This window comes from Triticum dicoccoides, chromosome 4A (assembly GCF_002162155.2).
Source record: "Triticum dicoccoides isolate Atlit2015 ecotype Zavitan chromosome 4A, WEW_v2.0, whole genome shotgun sequence".
In the NCBI taxonomy this organism is placed as follows: Eukaryota; Viridiplantae; Streptophyta; class Magnoliopsida; order Poales; family Poaceae; genus Triticum; species Triticum dicoccoides.
Window position 1 is genome coordinate 57273338 of NC_041386.1, and position 18401 is coordinate 57291738.

General features: G+C 46.0%; 1 long non-coding RNA gene across 2 annotated transcripts; it reads right to left on the reverse strand.

Moving 5' to 3' along the window:
- Positions 1 to 16012: 16012 nt before the first annotated feature.
- On the reverse strand, positions 16013 to 18391 carry LOC119288671. Of its 2 annotated transcripts, XR_005141248.1 has the most exons (4): positions 18221 to 18391; positions 16462 to 16569; positions 16216 to 16286; positions 16013 to 16105 (listed from the first exon to the last, which is right to left on the reverse strand). It is a non-coding gene; the product is annotated as an uncharacterized LOC119288671 (long non-coding RNA). The 2 variants fall into 2 exon arrangements; XR_005141247.1 differs by lacking the exon at positions 18221 to 18391 and having other exon boundaries at positions 16462 to 18209.
- Between the last annotated feature and the right edge of the window lie 10 nt (positions 18392 to 18401).

The following is an 18401-nucleotide window of genomic DNA, read 5'->3' on the forward strand; positions in this document are numbered from 1 at the left end:
GGATCCAAATCAGCCCCTTACGAAGCAACGCATAAACTAGGGTTTAAGCTTCTATCACTCTAGCAACCCATCATATACTTATTACTTCCCAATGCCTTCCCCTAGGCCCAAATAATGGTGAAGTGTCATGTAGTCGACGTTCACATAACACCACTAGAGGAGAGACAACATACATCTCATCAAAATATCGAACGAATACCAAATTCACATGATTACTTATAACAAGACTTCATGTCCTTAGGAACAAACGTAACTACTCACAAAGCATATTCATAATCATAATTAGAGGAGTATTAATTATCATTAAGGAACTGAAAAATATAATCTTCCACCGGATAAACCAACTAGCATCAACTACAAGGAGTAATCAACACTACTAGCAACCCATAGGTACCAATCTGAGGTTTTGGGACCAAGATCGAATACAAGAGATGAACTAGGTTTTGAGAGGAGATGGTGCTGGTGAAGATGTTGATGGAGATTGACCCCCTCTCGATGAGAGGATCGATGGTGATGACGATGGCGACGATTTCCCCCTCCTAGAGGGATGTTTCCCTGGCAAAACAGCTTCGTCAGAGCCCTAGATTGGTTCTGCCTCGAGACGGCGGTGCTTTGTCCCAAAAGCTTCTTCTTGATTTTTTCCAGGGTGAAAGACACCATATAGACAAAGATGGGCACCGAAGGCCTGCCAGGGGCCCACAAGGTCGGGGGGCGCCCTCCACCTTTGTGGCTGGCTGGTGGGCCCCCTCTGGTACTTTCTTCGTCCAATATTTTTTATTTATTCCAAAAACGTGCTCTGTGAAGTTTCAGGACTTTTGGAGTTGTGCAGAATAGGTCTCTAATATTTGCTCCTTTTGTAGTTCAGAATTCCAGCTGCCGGCATTCTCTCTCTTCATGTAAACCTTGTAAAATAAGAGAGAATGGGCATAAGTATTGTGATATAATGTTTAATAACAGCCCATAATGCATTAAATATCAATATAAAAACATGATGCAAAATGGACGTATCGGGCCTATAATTTGAGGTAATTTCCGATTGCTTTTCTTAGGAACGAGAATGACAAATGTAGTGCTAATACTCCCAGTATTAAGGTTTCCCTTGTAAAGGTCCTTGTGCAATTGGATGAATTAATCTTTGACAAATCACCACCATTTTTTCCTTCAGAAACGTACCATTAGAACCATCTAGTCTAGGGCTCTGTTAGTTAGCATACATTGTACCGTATCCTCAGTTTCCTCCTCCGGACACCTCAAGCACATAGGATCAAAGTGCAACAATGATGAAATATGCTGAACACGAAAGGACCTAGATGCCACCGTGTGGGCTAGGCTGGGTTTGGTGGGGGTGCACAATACATGGTAAACCCCATACGCAATATCATCACTCACTGGGAGTAGGTGGAATCCCCTATCTTTACCTAATAATAAAGGACAGAGACTTTCATTATTATCCATACATCACCCCTTTATATTCTTCGATTTTGCGTTAATTATGAAGATTGGCTTAGATTTAAAATAAACGAGAAGAGCACAATCTTTCCTAAACAAACCGTATTTGCACGATGTCGGGGTCTACCCGATTTTCTCCATCGCTCCGATTCCGTTCTTCCTTCTCCCTTGTCGATCTCCTTCCTCTTCCTATTTGATCCAACCCGATCTCCTTTCCTTTCTTTGATTGAATCCTTCCCCTCTTTTAATGAGGATGGCACGGTAAATCCAATCCCCTCGATTTCCTTCTCACAAAACCCTCGCTCGATTTCCTGCTCGCATGCAACCACGAGACAGAAACCAATCAGATTGAAGTCCTTCAAATCGGCAAGGTGCAACCAGCTATTGGAGGGCAGGCGTAAGCTCTACCTTGCGGGCGCGGGATGAGGCAGTCAACCAGAGGCTTGGCGCCGGCGAGTTCAATGAGGAGGACGCAGAGTGGCTCCTGCTACTGGGCCTCGCGTGCCATGGCGCACCCAGGGGACGCGTCCTTGAGGCCGTCGACCTGAGGCTCGACGTTGGCGATTTTGAGGAGGGCAACGCTGCTGCTGTGAATCCAACGCCATCGTGGTTCCTTGGCATGAGGCAGACCCATGACGGAAAGCGACCAATGGAAGAAGAAGCATCCAAGTGTATGCGTTCTACCGGCAATAGGTACTTGAGCTTTGACCTAAACTGCTTTTGGTATTCAACCCTGATGTCCAGGGCCTCCTTGTGGTGGTGGCCTAATTAAGTTGAGTTATATCTGTATTGATCTCAGTACTTAGTGCCACAGAGTTCCTGCTATGAGAGGGGTCAACTAAAGTCCCTAAGAAACAGCACGCGTGCCTAACTTTAAGATCCTATAAAGGCTAGGACATGTGGTAACATATACAATGCTCCCTCAGGGCCGCTTCCATCACCTGCAGGTTCTGATGTGTGTTGCAGAATTTGAGCTCAAGATGTCTGGGTTCGACTTGAGGAACACACGTCTGCGTGGAGGTGGGAGGAAGCATGTGGTGCCAATGATGGCCGCACTAAATTTGTAGTGCACTAGGCTGAAACGACAGGGTTTGGAGGACAACGCCTTGCCATAGCTCCAAATCGGACCGTAAATGCCGCATGTAGCACTTGTCCTCTCCTCTAATGTAGTGCCAAGACTAGGTTGAAACGGCCGGGGTTGGAGGACCGCGTGTTGCCACAGCTCCAAATTAAATGCAAGAGCCACATGGAGAACCCGTTCTCTCCTCTGATGTATGAATTGCTTGTTTTTACTCACCCTGGATCTTTCGTACATATACACTACATGCATGTGTATCATCCCAACGGTTTTAGTATATATTTTTAGATTGAATCTGCAATCTGTGCAATGTCATCAGTTCATGACGTACGGACAATATCTCTTGAATCGATTTAGAGGGTACTAGCAAAAGGGCCCGTGCGTTGCAACGGAGAAAAATGCCCAAGAATCAGTCTCTCTTTTCTTAGTGAAAAATTCTTTCATGGTCAATGCTAATGTGTGTTTCCAGGCAGGCTCATGATGTTCAGATCATAGGATGTTTCATAACGTATAACACAGAGGTCATTGCTAGCAATTTTAATTACAAAAAACAACTTCTTTTAGGATTTGTATTGTGTTTTTTGGGATTAGAAGTATACGAAAATAACTATATTAGCATACATATGTATTGGCTGAGCAAGTAACAAAAAATAAGGGAAAGAGTTTAGTCCACATATGTATGTTTATGCACAAAAACTGGGAAAGTTGTTGTGATAACGCAGGCATAACAACACGAGTTCTATACCAACATGGATGTGTACTAACATTCAGAATGCATGGAAAAATGAATAGCTACAACAGTTAGGCCACAAAATTCACTCAAACTGAATAAAGCTACTTTTGAGAGCAAATAAAGTACTTTCGAGCTCCTCAATTGACCTCTCCAATAGCTTGACTTCTTCATCCTTCTCCTTTCATCAAAGAGGAGCCCTTGATTGGGCCGTATCTGCTTGAGAAGTACGTATATGCAAAGAAGGACAATCTGACCAATGTAGTCATGGGCCACTCCAATGTACTCCCTCCGTTCCAAAATAGATGACTCAACTTTATACTAACTTTAATACAAAGTTGGGTCATCTATTTTGGAACGGAGGGAGTACAAAGCAGAGCACACAACTCTGTCTTCAATGTTACAATGCCGTGAACCTCGACCGACGGACATTGGTGATGCCATCGGTGGCGGTGACGGTGTGGTGTACCGTTAACTGGTGAACGCCACGCCAACCAGTGTCTCCAGAACACCTTCAACACTATAGGATGACGGACAAAATGACCGTGTGTCAGGACCCCGACTCGATGTCACATCGATCTAGCCGGTAACACCTCATATCACTTTGCGGCCTCACGCACGGTATCCCCACGGGTGTCGCCTTACCTTTGCCCGGGACCGTTTGCGCCTTTTGGCTCACGTATATGATAGTGTCGCTAGCATCCATATGATAAAGAGCCCGGGCTGACATGACTAGTCGTAAACCCAAAGTGGCACAGACTTACAGGGACAGGCATCCATGACCCAGCTTCGAACGTGTCGGTCATCAGCAAGTGGGTCCGGGCTGTAGCACTGGGCTAGCAGGACTCCGGTAAACCGGGCTGTAGCGGGCTAACAGGACTCCGGTACTCAAAGCGTGACATTTCCCCGAAGGGACAGACACAGGAACGAAGAAGGACACATGCCGGCCAGCCTAAGTGTTCCGGAGCAGTAGCAAGCTACCATGGCTCAGTGGAAACACTAGGAGACATTTCCCGGTAAGAGAGGCTACTAAAGATAAACAACTAGATGGTCAGACCCCACACATACCAAGCATTTCAATAGCATACACACAATATGCTCGATATGTGCAAATACAACATGGCATCACAACATGACTCTACGACTCAAGTAATTTATTCAATAGGCTCCGAGGAGCGAGATATTACAAACATGGGTCTCATGACCCAACAATCAGAGCATACAAGTCAAAGCACAAGCGGAAGCTATCATGTCTGAGTACAGACATCTATAAATGAAAAAGGCTGAGAAGCCTGACTATCTATCAGATCCTGCCGAGGGCACAAGATCGTAGCTGAGGTAACAAGCTAAACGTCGAAGTCCACGCGGAACTACTAGTGAGACTGAAGTCTCTCTGCACAAAACATAAAATAGGCAAACGTGAGTACAAATGTACCCAGCAAGACTTACATCAGAACTAACTACATATGCATCATTATCAACAAAGGGGATGGTGGGGTTTAACTGCAGCAAGCCAGCTTTGACTCGGTGGCTATCCTAAACTACGACTGCAATGTAACTCTTTTGAGGTGGCGCACACGAGTCCACATATTCACCATATCAATACACCACTATGGAACCGCTCCCGTCTCCCTACGAGAACGCCATCCATAGCACTCACGCTTATCTTGCGTATTTTAGAGTATCCACTTTCACTTGTCTATGAACTGATATAAGCAACCCAGAAGTCCTTTACCGCGGACACGGCTATTCGAATAGATCATATTAACCCTGCAGGGGTGTACTTCTTCATACATGTTTCCACCACTTAGCGTCTGCACACGACATGTGCTCGGCAGACTTCAAGCGAAAGCCGACGTGGGTGTAGACCACGACCTACCTAAACACTCAAGTCTCTAGTCCAGGTTTATCGCCTATTCGGGTTCCATCCATGAGGAGATCCGGCCGGAGTTTCGCTCACAGCCCCAAACGATGTGAACAGGGTTCCGTGACACCAAACGGGCGCCCGGTGTACCCGGCCACGTGCCTACCGCATCACAGCCCACCCCTACGGTCAGCGCTGTCCACGGCCTCCAGCATACTACAAACACCAGAAACTACTTGCAACTCCTGGACAGAGGACAAGGGTGATTAAGAAGTCGAGCGGGGTCATATTTCAGGGCCCAATATATGGTAGTAACTGAGTCATGGATCACAAACACAGAACTCAGTTCCTAAGGACGGCTTCAATGAGACAACCCACCATGTACTCCTACATGGCCTCTCACCGACACCTTTTACCAAATCGTGTTCACACACTTAGCTCACACATAGTAGGACATGTTCACACACCTCTGATTCATCCTCGATGAATCAGACCTGACTCAACTCTAAGCAGTAGCAGGCATGACAAACCAGCATGAATGAGTAGGCACATCAGGGCTCAAACAACTCCTACTCATGCTAGTGGGTTTCATCTATTTACTGTGGCAATGACAGGTCATGCAAAGGATAAAGGGGTTCAGCTACCGCAGCAAGTAACAGATGAATCGGTGTTGTCCTAATGCAGTAAAAGAGAGCAGGAGCGAGAGAGTAGGATTGTATCGGAATGAACAAGGGGGTTTTGCTTGCCTGGCACTTCTGAAGATAACATTGAGTCTTCATCAGTGTCAACGATCACATCATCGGTATCACGTCTATCGAGAGGGGACAAATACCGGCAACACAGAAGGGAACACAATCAATGCAATGCACAATATGATGCATGATCATGACATGGCAAAATGAATGTGTTTTGGGCTAATGCAACTAGCAACAGATTAAATGAAGTTGGTTTGAATACAAGATTCAAATTCAAACTCCATATGTGATTATTCAAATGCCATTTAATTGATTTGTGCTAAACAGCAGCTATAAGTTGTTCTAACATGCATGAAAATGGTACAGATGGATTCCTTGAATTTTTCTGATAATTTTTCATATATAAATTATCTAATTTGGAGTTACGGTTGAATTTCTATGATTTTTAGAACTTTTAGGTATTTTCTGGAATTCCCTGAATAATATTAAATCCAGAAATGATTATGGCGTCAGCACCACGTCACAGTGACGTCAGCAGGGTCAACTGGGCGCCCCAGGTCAAACCTGACGTGTGGGGGCCACACGTCAGTGACACAGGAGCTAATCCCGGTCAAACCCAGCGCTGACTGGGGTTTGACCAGGGGTGGGGCCCACTGTCAGTGGCTTAGGGGGTTGATTAGGGCGTCATTAGCGCTAATTAAGCGTGCCACGTCGGCAGTCGCCGGAGTATCGCCGGCGGCGACCATTCCGCACGGCGGCGCGGCTCGGATTTGAGCTAGGGGCGATGGTTTGGCGCGCGGTTTGGCTCATTAGAACGTCCGCGACGCGGCGCGTCCAGCGGTGGCTGTGGCCGCGGCTGGGGTGGCCGGAGCCGACGACGGCGATGGCAAGTGGGGCGGCCGGAGCTTCGGGTTCGAGCGGGGCGAGGCCACAGAGGACGGGAGGGATGGCTAAGGGGCTCGCCGAGCTCCGGAAGATGCTAGGAGCACGGTGCCGTGCTCGGCTTCGAGCCTTGCTGGCTGCAGTGACGGCGGCGACATCGCCGGCGGCGTGGGGTTCTCGGCTCGTTGTGAACGGCGGCTAGAGAGGGAGGTAGGGCACGGGGAGAGGGGGAATCGGGTCAAGGGCTCACCGCGGAGCTGCAGGGAGGGTTAGTGGGCTCGGGGGCGCGCCGGAGTGGCCGAATCGACGGAGAAGGGCGCCGGGGCCGAAGCTTGGAGATGATGACGATGGCGGCTGCTCGGGGCCCTTCTGGTCGCGTGAGACGTCGAGGAGGTCGAGGGAGGCACTGCGGAGCTCGGGAGCGCGTCGGGGAGGAGAGGGGGTGGTGGTGGCCGCGGCGGACGGCGTCGGTGGCGACGGGGCTCCGCTCGGTGGAGGAGAGAGGGAGCCAGAGAAAGGGGGGAGAAGGCACGGGGAGAGTGCGAGGCCTGGGAGGGTGCGTGGCGTCGCGGACGGGGTCCAGGGCGACGAGAGGAAGCAGGAGGTGGCCAGGGGGAAGCATGAGGTGGCCGAGGCCTCTCGGGCGCGCGCCACGCCTCGCCTCTGTTCGTCCTCCTGGCAGAGGAGGAAGATGACAAGGGGGAGGAGGTGGGCTGGGCCGGCCAGGTGGGGGAGCTGGGCCGGCTGGGCTGGACAGGTAAGCGCCAGGTAAGTCTTCTGCTCTGTTTTATTTTTCTGTTTGTTTTATTTTTATTTAATTCTTTTGCCATTGTTTTGAATTTAAAAATAATTCAAACAATGCCAAAAGCTCTTCTGAATATTTTATATTGCTAGATGGACTTTTCCAAAAGCTTATAAAATATTTCAGGGGTATTTGAAATTATATTCTAATTATATGAATATAATTCAAATTCAAATAGCTAATGAATTAAATCCAAAGTCCCAAAAATAAATCCTTAAAAATGTTCAATATTTTGGTTGGGACCAGAACCCTTACCAAAAATTATCAAACATTTAAGAAGAGCATTTTGGAGCAATGAATGAGATTTCTAGGGTTTTTGCCCCTCTTTTATTTAAGTTTTTGAGGCTTCCAAAATTCCTCAGTTCAGGTTTCAAAAATTTAGACATGATGCACACATGAAGCTAGCCTAGAGCATTACCAGAAGCTAGGGATGTGACAACTCACCCCCACTAAACAAGAATCTCGTCTCGAGATTCAAGCGTAGGGTAAGGTGAAGGGTAACGCAGACTAGTATAATCTTCACGATTCAGGTTGCACTTCATAGTAACGTTGATTCGATCACCATCATTGTCTTGAAGTCTTGCTCTGAGAAATCCTGTCAACATGACATGGAGGGAAGAAGGAGACTCTAGAAGGGTCGATCTTCTCGAAGATCGAACAACTCACGGAATGAGACATAGGACCATCTCTCGGGTTGAGACACGAGATACACATCAAGAGGGGTGGAAAGAAACGGATGACGAAGGTTCACTAGGTAGACAACAATTCCAGACTCAAGAATGTGGTAAACGATTGTCACGTAGCGAGGAGTTGAGTTGCCATGATACCATAACGATGCACCTTAGGGAAGGTGACTCGTAGAAATATCCCCTTAAGTGGCAAAAAGAATTACCTTTGATATAGAGATCATTGAGACTCTCTATATCAGCCGAAGGCAAATCACAGCAATCGATTGGCGGGGGTCGGTAGAATGGCATACTCGGACTTGGATGATGTGGATTACCTTGTTGAAGACAACGTAATGGATGAATTTGCTTATCACCGGAGATGGAGGAGATCCATGGTAGAATGGCACATTGGCGGTGCAAGCTGGGAACAAAATGCAAATGCTGGGAATGATTCTGGTAACTGGGGAAGAACCCAACAATAGAGAGTGAATTCACTGTTTTGAAAAGGTCATAGCATTGCCGAGGAAACTGAGAGGAATCCAAGGTAGTGCTGATGATAACACGCAGCGCTTGTGCGTGCTCTCAAGAACTTGAGCATTTCCATAATCATCAAGGTTTTAACAACATCCGTGTCAAGGATCCTGGCAACACAACATACTACCATGATGAATAGCGATGGACGATGCAGATGCAAAGGAGGATAATACTTTCTCAGATTTCACCTTAGCGAGCCAAGGAACAAAATCTGGACGATCGACCGAGAGACATTTAGCACTCCGCTTCTAATGTTCTCCTTGATGTGCTAGCGTAACCCATTCATAGATATGGTTTGATATCTAGAACATCAAGTAAAAGGTCGGACTTCGGGATCTCAAAATCCATAGGGGCAACTAGGGAGTAAATCCTACGAAATCCCTATGGGGAGGTGGCCAACTTCCTCAATCAAGATATTATAATAACAGGTCTTCCGGCTGGGTGTGTTGGCCACGACATCCACTTTACCGGTTTTCGAGGGACCGATATTATAGTTCTTGGGAAATGTTCCAAACCATCATATCTGCCTGAGATTCAGATCTGGTTGGTGTCAGGATATTCCAGACTCATCGAGTCTAGGAAGAAAAATGAAAGTTTGCAACACAATTCGACAAGACAACGCTGCGAGATTCTCGGGGAATGAACTACGATAGTAAGCTCCAAAACATGAGCTGGTTCTGCTACAAACATGTGAACACGCTGTCCCAGACAAACATGACCACGTGGTAGTCTTATAATAAAACACTACCGAGTTCAGGTGGGGAACCATCATTAATGACATCGAAGTCTCCACGCGTGGAAGTCCAAAGAGTTCACCTTGGACAGACTCCTTTATCTTTGAACAACTCAATCAGTGGCTTGGTGTGCTAGGATATACATATAGAATGGAGGTTGCAAATCTCCAGACCACAGAATACTTCGCACGTATGCATGACTGACTTGGGATGATTCCAGAGGAAGCAAAACTAACTTTCTCAAATCCACGGCGGCAACTTTCACCAAATGCACGTGTATAAGAGGAAGTCACTCCTTTCATCAAACAAATACTTCATGAGTTAGCATGAAGAAATGCTTTCAAAAGTTTCCAATGCTAGCTTAATGTTCAACAAAATCATGGAGGAGATAAGGATGTTGCCAATGGGCTCAACAAAAATTCATCTAGGTTTCCTTTTAAAAGGAATTCCATAGTTAAGTGAACACGGTGATAGCATTGGTCAGACCAAAGATGTAATGGTGTATGCGCGAGGGATCATCCACGAATAAGACAACATTACGAGCATCGTTGGTACTGATTTGATTTGACGATAGCCCACACTCAAATCAAAGGATTGATAAGACAATAGGTCCAGCAACTGATCACAGGGACCAATCGATGAAGATATCATCTTTCTTCAACCCACACAAACACAAGATATCCCTTTTGAAAAATGAACTAAGTTAGGCAAGCTTTTATCTTCCAACTCTCCAAGTTGTTGTCTAGCTTAACCAACTAGCTCCGGGATATCCAACACAGATTCTTGGAGAAAGGGTGGTTCACAAGAAACCAACTTGATCACGAGCTCAACATAACGGTCAGGTGACGACCTGGTGATACTTCCGAGAAGACATTCAGAAAATCACGAACCACCGGTATGTTACTAAGCTCGAGAACAATCTTGCTTTTCAGGGCAAGACGATATGATCAATAGAGCAAGGATTTGAAATAATCCTAACTCATCGATCGAGGAGTGAACCAGGAGAATGGACTAGGTAGCACGATCAATCTTAGAATGATGATTCAATAACCAACACACTAAGAATGAAATTATTGTCCTTTAACTACCAAGCAACGAGGTTGCTGGGGGTATTGATTTCACACATCACAATTCATTTGTCGGTATTCCGGTTGCATCAACACGAAGACCGAGGAATGACTAATGATGGCAAGAAGTATCACTGTACCAAGAGTTCATAGGATGGTGTGCAATTCCTATAACAATCCCGATATAAAGATGGTAATACTCCAAGGTAGAACAGAACAAAAGCTGGATTAGCAATTTGATCTGCGGAGCGCAACTTCTTTGACCCAATCCTGGATATGGAAGAGGTACTGAAGTTTGTTTCTCCTAGTCATTCTGCGATAGAATGGCTTGACGGACCACAAGAGTAATAGGCATCGATAAACGAATGCACGCATACTCTTGACTATCAATTGATAGACGAGGGTCAGAATGCAACTAAAGAGAACAACTCAAAGGAACATATAATTTTCTGAGTTGTGGATGCATAGATTAGTATGTCGAACCAAGTTCAACATATTTCTTCCGGATAACCCATGCAGAAAGGTAGAACTGGCAGAGTCACGATTTATGAATGGAGAACTCCTCAAGAGTAATCCTGTTGTGATATTTCAGTTCAACGAGGAACTTCTGCCATAAGTAGTTCATAGTATTTGGAAGAAGGAAATACTACAAACTTCGAGGACTATCGCAAAGTTACTAATATCCTAAAGGAACTAGCAAACACTATCGACATGAAGTAAGTAGGGTGAATCTCGGGTTCAAGAACCCCGGAATGGAATACCTACTAACTAAGTGGCATCAAGGGATGCTTACGAGAATGATGGCCAGAATCATCACACTGGGACACAATCATGGCTAAATTACTAGATGATCCCCTAAGACACCTAGGGTCATAATACCAGCTCCAACATATATGTCAAGGCAATAAAGTACCTCAACTCACTGATTAGTGTGCTTAATCTGGCCCAAAAGGACATCAGGAACAGAAGGAAGGGATTTGCAAATGCATCAGACTGTTTAGAAACCTGGGATGACTCGGACAGCATGACGGCTGTAAATGCTCAGAAAAGATTTGAGACATTCACAAAAATGGTGGCATAACCACTCAGAAGCACAATATCAAGGTTTCGAGATCAACAATTAACATACAGAAGTAGTAAGAACTGAACTGAGACTTAAATCCAACAATCTATAAGTCTACGGATTAGTAACACGTGATCCTGATAGAAAGAAAAGATAGCCTAGTTTCTTAACCCCGTAGGAAAGATAAGATGACTCAGATCAGAAGGGCATGAGGTATAAGGAGTAAAAAGAGCCTTACGTTCCATCCCACAATCAATTCCCTTATATAACTAAAGAATTTCTAGACTCAACTTCGACCAGTTTGGCTTGGTAATCCTACAGGCAGTCAAGCTCTGATACCAACGCTGTCAGGACCCCGACTCGATGTCACATCGATCTAGCCGGTAACACCTCATATCACTTTGCGGCCTCACGCACGGTATCCCCACGGGTGTCGCCTTACCTTTGCCCGGGACCGTTTGCGCCTTTTGGCTCACGTATATGATAGTGTCGCTAGCATCCATATGATAAAGAGCCCGGGCTGACATGACTAGTCGTAAACCCAAAGTGGCACAGACTTACAGGGACAGGCATCCATGACCCAGCTACGAACGTGTCGGTCATCAGCAAGTGGGTCCGGGCTGTAGCACTGGGCTAGCAGGACTCCGGTACTCAAAGCGTGACATTTCCCCGAAGGGACAGACACAGGAACGAAGAAGGACACATGCCGGCCAGCCTAAGTGTTCCAGAGCAGTAGCAAGCTACCATGGCTCAGCGGTAACACTAGGAGACATTTCCCGGTAAGAGAGGCTACTAAAGATAAACAACTAGATAGTCAGATCCCACACATACCAAGCATTTCAGTCATACACACAATATGCTCGATATGTGCAAATACAACGTAGCATCACAACATGACTCTACGACACAAGTACTTTATTTAAGGCTCAGGGAGCCATACATAACATACACACAGGTACGGGTCTCACGACCCAACATACAAGTCATACAGTCATACAAACCAGCAGCGGAAGTAACTTGTCTGAGTACAGACAACTAGTAAAATAAAGGAGGCTTGGAAAGCCTAACTATACTACGTGGTCCTTCACAAGCTCAGGGTCACCACCTGGGTCTTTAGCCTACTCGTTGATGTCAACGTCTACGTAGAACCCATCAGAAGAGGTTGCAGCGTCTTCTGTAAAAATGTAAATTATAGCAACATGAGTACAAAGGTACTCAGCAAGACTTACATCAGATCCTACATACATGCATATTATCAAGAAGGGTTGGTGGAGTTATTGCAGCAAGCCAGCTTTGACTCTTGGCTAGACTATCCTACGATACTCCAACTTGAAATGGTTTTGCGCACACGAGTCCACTACTCACCACTTCAATACACTACCGAGGATCCACCTCCGTCTTCCTACGGAAGAGCCATCCTCGGCACTCACACTTATCTTGAGGCTTTTAACAGTTTCCATTTACTTGTCTATGAACTGTATAGGCAACCAAGTAGTCCTTTACCGCGGACGCGGCTATTCGAATAGATTATGATAACCCTGCAGGGGTGTACTTCTTCATACATGTTTCCACCACTTAGCGTCTGCACACGACATGTGCTCAGCAGACTTCAAGCGAAAGCCGACGTGGGTGTAGACCACGACCTACCTAAACACTTAAGCCTCTAGTCCAGGTTTATCGCCTATTCAGGTTCCATCCGCAGGGAGTCCGGCCGAGGTTTCCCATACGGCCCCGAACGATGTGAACAGGGTTCCCGAGATACCTAACGGGTATTCGGTACACCGTGCCACGTACCTACCGCATCACAGCCCACCCCTACGGTCAGCGCTGTCCACGGCCTCCAGTAGACTACAAACACCAGAAACTACTTGCAACTCCTGGACAGAGAGCTAGGGTGAATAAGAAGTCGAGCGGGGTCATATTTCAGGGCCCAATGCATGGTAGTAGCTGAATCATGGATCACAAACACAGAACTCAGTTCCTGAGGACGGCTGCAATGAGACAACCCACCATGTACTCCTACATGGCCTCTCACCGCTACCTTTACCAAATCGTGTTCACACACTTAGCTCACACACAGTAGGACATGTTCACACGCCTCTGATTCATCCCCGATGAATCAGACCTGACTCAACTCTAAGCAGTAGCAGGCATGACAACAAACATAAATGAGTAGGCACATCAGGGCTCAAACAACTCCTACTCATGCTAGTGGGTTTCATCTATTTACTGTGGCAATGACAGGTCATGCAAAGGATAAAGGGGTTCAGCTACCGCAGCAAGTAACAGTTGAATCGTTGTTGTCCTAATGCAGTAAAAGAGAGCAAGAGCGAGAGAGTAGGATTGTATCGGAATGAACAAGGGGGTTTTGCTTGCCTGGCACTTCTGAAGATAACATTGAGTCTTCATCAGTGTCAACGATCACATCATCGGTATCACGTCTATCGAGAGGGGACAAATACCGGCAACACAGAAGGGAACACAATCAATGCAATGCACAATATGATGCATGATCATGACATGGCAAAATGAATGTGTTTTGGGCTAATGCAACTAGCAACAGATTAAATGAAGTTGGTTTGAATACAAGATTCAAATTCAAACTCCATATGTGATTATTCAAATGCCATTTAATTGATTTGTGCTAAACAGCAGCTATAAGTTGTTCTAACATGCATGAAAATGGTACAGATGGATTCCTTGAATTTTTCTGATAATTTTTCATATATAAATTATCTAATTTGGAGTTACGGTTGAATTTCTATGATTTTTAGAACTTTTAGGCATTTTCTGGAATTCCCTGAATAATATTAAATCCAGAAATGATTATGGCGTCAGCACCACGTCACAGTGACGTCAGCAGGGTCAACTGGGCGCCCCAGGTCAAACCTGACGTGTGGGGGCCACACGTCAGTGACACAGGAGCTAATCCCGGTCAAACCCAGCGCTGACTGGGGTTTGACCAGGGGTGGGGCCCACTGTCAGTGGCTTAGGGGGTTGATTAGGGCGTCATTAGCGCTAATTAAGCGTGCCACGTCGGCAGTCGCCGGAGTATCGCCGGCGGCGACCATTCCGCACGGCGGCGCGGCTCGGATTTGAGCTAGGGGCGATGGTTTGGCGCGCGGTTTGGCTCATTAGAACGTCCGCGACGCGGCGCGTCCAGCGGTGGCTGTGGCCGCGGCTGGGGTGGCCGGAGCCGACGACGGCGATGGCAAGTGGGGCGGCCGGAGCTTCGGGTTCGAGCGGGGCGAGGCCACAGAGGACGGGAGGGATGGCTAAGGGGCTCGCCGAGCTCCGGAAGATGCTAGGAGCACGGTGCCGTGCTCGGTTTCGAGCCTTGCTGGCTGCAGTGACGGCGGCGACATCGCCGGCGGCGTGGGGTTCTCGGCTCGTTGTGAACGGCGGCTAGAGAGGGAGGTAGGGCACGGGGAGAGGGGGAATCGGGTCAAGGGCTCACCGCGGAGCTGCAGGGAGGGTTAGTGGGCTCGGGGGCGCGCCGGAGTGGCCGAATCGACGGAGAAGGGCGCCGGGGCCGAAGCTTGGAGATGATGACGATGGCGGCTGCTCGGGGCCCTTCTGGTCGCGTGAGACGTCGAGGAGGTCGAGGAAGGCACTGCGGAGCTCGGGAGCGCGTCGGGGAGGAGAGGGGGTGGTGGTGGCCGCGGCGGACGGCGTCGGTGGCGACGGGGCTCCGCTCGGTGGAGGAGAGAGGGAGCCAGAGAAAGGAGGGAGAAGGCACGGGGAGAGTGCGAGGCCTGGGAGGGTGTGTGGCGTCGCGGACGGGGTCCAGGGCGACGAGAGGAAGCAGGAGGTGGCCAGGGGGAAGCATGAGGTGGCCGAGGCCTCTCGGGCGCGCGCCACGCCTCGCCTCTGTTCGTCCTCCTGGCAGAGGAGGAAGATGACAAGGGGGAGGAGGTGGGCTGGGCCGGCCAGGTGGGGGAGCTGGGCCGGCTGGGCTGGACAGGTAAGCGCCAGGTAAGTCTTCTGCTCTGTTTTATTTTTCTGTTTGTTTTATTTTTATTTAATTCTTTTGCCATTGTTTTGAATTTAAAAATAATTCAAACAATGCCAAAAGCTCTTCTGAATATTTTATATTGCTAGATGGACTTTTCCAAAAGCTTATAAAATATTTCAGGGGTATTTGAAATTATATTCTAATTATATGAATATAATTCAAATTCAAATAGCTAATGAATTAAATCCAAAGTCCCAAAAATAAATCCTTAAAAATGTTCAATATTTTGGTTGGGACCAGAACCCTTACCAAAAATTATCAAACATTTAAGAAGAGCATTTTGGAGCAATGAATGAGATTTCTAGGGTTTTTGCCCCTCTTTTATTTAAGTTTTTGAGGCTTCCAAAATTCCTCAGTTCAGGTTTCAAAAATTTAGACATGATGCACACATGAAGCTAGCCTAGAGCATTACCAGAAGCTAGGGATGTGACACCGTGGCGAAAGCCACGAACACATAACCCAACATGCACTCACCATAGGCAAACTTCTTGGCATGCTTGGTGCTGCAGCTGATGCCTTGAGCTCTATAATGGTAGTGCATAAATGTAGAGACACAAATGTTAGGCATAAATTGGTTGGTCTTTCATCTATCAATAACTGATAAAATCTGGCCACTTGGAAGTTGTAAACATACAGGCAGAGGCGCATAAGGTGGACTTCCGAGTTTCTTTTCTGCTTCTTCTTTGTAAGGCTAAACTCCATTTTCTAGAGGAGCAAAGGATGTACAGGTTTTCAGCCACAATTGATAATCCTTTAAACATGTTTTGTTTTACAGAACAGAAAAATGACCAAGATATCCTAACTTGATGGTGTGTTTTGTTACTATAGAATAGTAGTACGAAAAAATAAGGATCAAGATGTTTTCATGAAGAAGTCATACTTTCTGTTGCTGTACATAGAGCTCCAGTGGAGAATTGCCGTTGGCAACAAATCACACTGACATTATATTCTTCCCCGGTTTTTTGTTTTGATCCTGCAATTCTTGCTCCTGCAGCTCATTTGGCCAGCCATTAAATAAACAATAGTAGCGGAGGGAGCATGCTATCTAGGGTCAGAATTAAATGGAGGTCCTGGTTCATCATTAGGGAAAGAAATAGTAACATAAGGAGTATGCTCTTTAGGGTGACGATTAGATGAAGTTCCTGATTCATCATTACTTTACTTTTGAGGTCAAATTCGAAATAACTCATCAAGTAATAATCTATTTTGCAAAAATATATGGCTTTTGGATAAGGCAGGCACAACCACTGGCATCACCATCATATATCTCTTAACCTAACTATAGAAAAATGTCTTTAAAAGTTCTGATACATCTTAAGTCCTAACTACAGTAGGTACATCACTATTTAGATGCTCTGAAGTAAAGAGGTGTTCACAAGGAGAATTCAAAACTAACACGTCTTCTTGAACTGAAGCACTATTTGTATATCGAAAATGTTCTGAAACTGCTGAACCTGAGCTTATCTAACAAGTATTAAACATTCAACTTTTCTACCATGCTTGACCTGGTATGCTTGAGGGAAACAAAAATAGAAGTTTAACCTTACGTAAAGATACGATTAAATGGCGATTCATTGATGGAGTAATCAGATAATGCGAAAATCAATTGTAATAATAAAAAAGAGTTGCAGTAATCACTAATAATATATTTTTTGTCAACTCTGGAGAAGACTTGCTACCTGCTGCTACAACCAATTGACTCATGCACAAACACCTCTAATGTATAAACATACAAACATGACTCGCTGCTACATATGAATTCTACTCACTTCTACATATGAATGCTTGTGAATTCTTCAGGTTACAACAAGAAACTGAAGGATATACAAAATCATGAAAAATCTTATCTCTTCATGCAGATGAAGGTACATGATTAATTGTTATCACAACACATCAAAGCTTACTTCCAACGATTTAAAATGCATGTCACTTTTACTTGCCATACATATGGAAAAGAAACTAAGGCAATGACGCTAGAAGACTTTTCTTTGCCGAACATATGGAAAAAAGAAAAACCTAAGGTAATGACGATGGAAGCTATGGTTGCAGGCACACGCTAAAAGATCCTGGTGAATAATAAAGCCCAAAACTCATGCTCTTTTCAAATTTCAATTTTAAGTAAATTCTGAACATAACAGAACTGCTACTTCAAGGTTGCTAATGTTCTGATCATCCATAGTTGAGTCTTGAGAACAACATGATTTATTAACCAAAAGTAGGAATTTTCAGGTCTGGAGGGCACAATACAGACATTATGTTGAACTTGGATTAGTAAAAAGAATTGGTAAACTGAAGTGCAATCAAATGAACACGTATGCACATCGGTAAACTGGAGTGAAATCAAATGAACATGCATGCACATCGGTAAACTATGCATTGGTATGCACTGCAAGCGCAACACATTTGTGTCTGAAACTGAAACAACACACTTTAGAGAAGAAGATTCAGAATAGCACAAAACCACATGAGTGAGACGTTTACGAGCTCGGCTCAGCAACAATCAGACCCTCCTTGTCTGCCTCTTGCAAGGTTAGCAATAATTCACAAGGTTATTCTAACTCGTCTCCAAATCGAAATTTTTACAAATCTGCACAATCAAGCAAAAATTGGGTATATAGTGCGGATCTGGGAGCAAGCACCTGGTACTTGGGGACTTTCAGACGGGGGATCTGGCGGTGCCGCCAATTTCCAGCGATGTCAGCTGAGAGGAGGCGGGCCCGGAGCAGCAGCCGGCGACGGGATGACGGGGAGCACCTCGAGGGCATGGCCAACCAGTTCCATGGCTCCCTCAGTAGGGAGTTGGTCGGCTGAAGAGCGGTG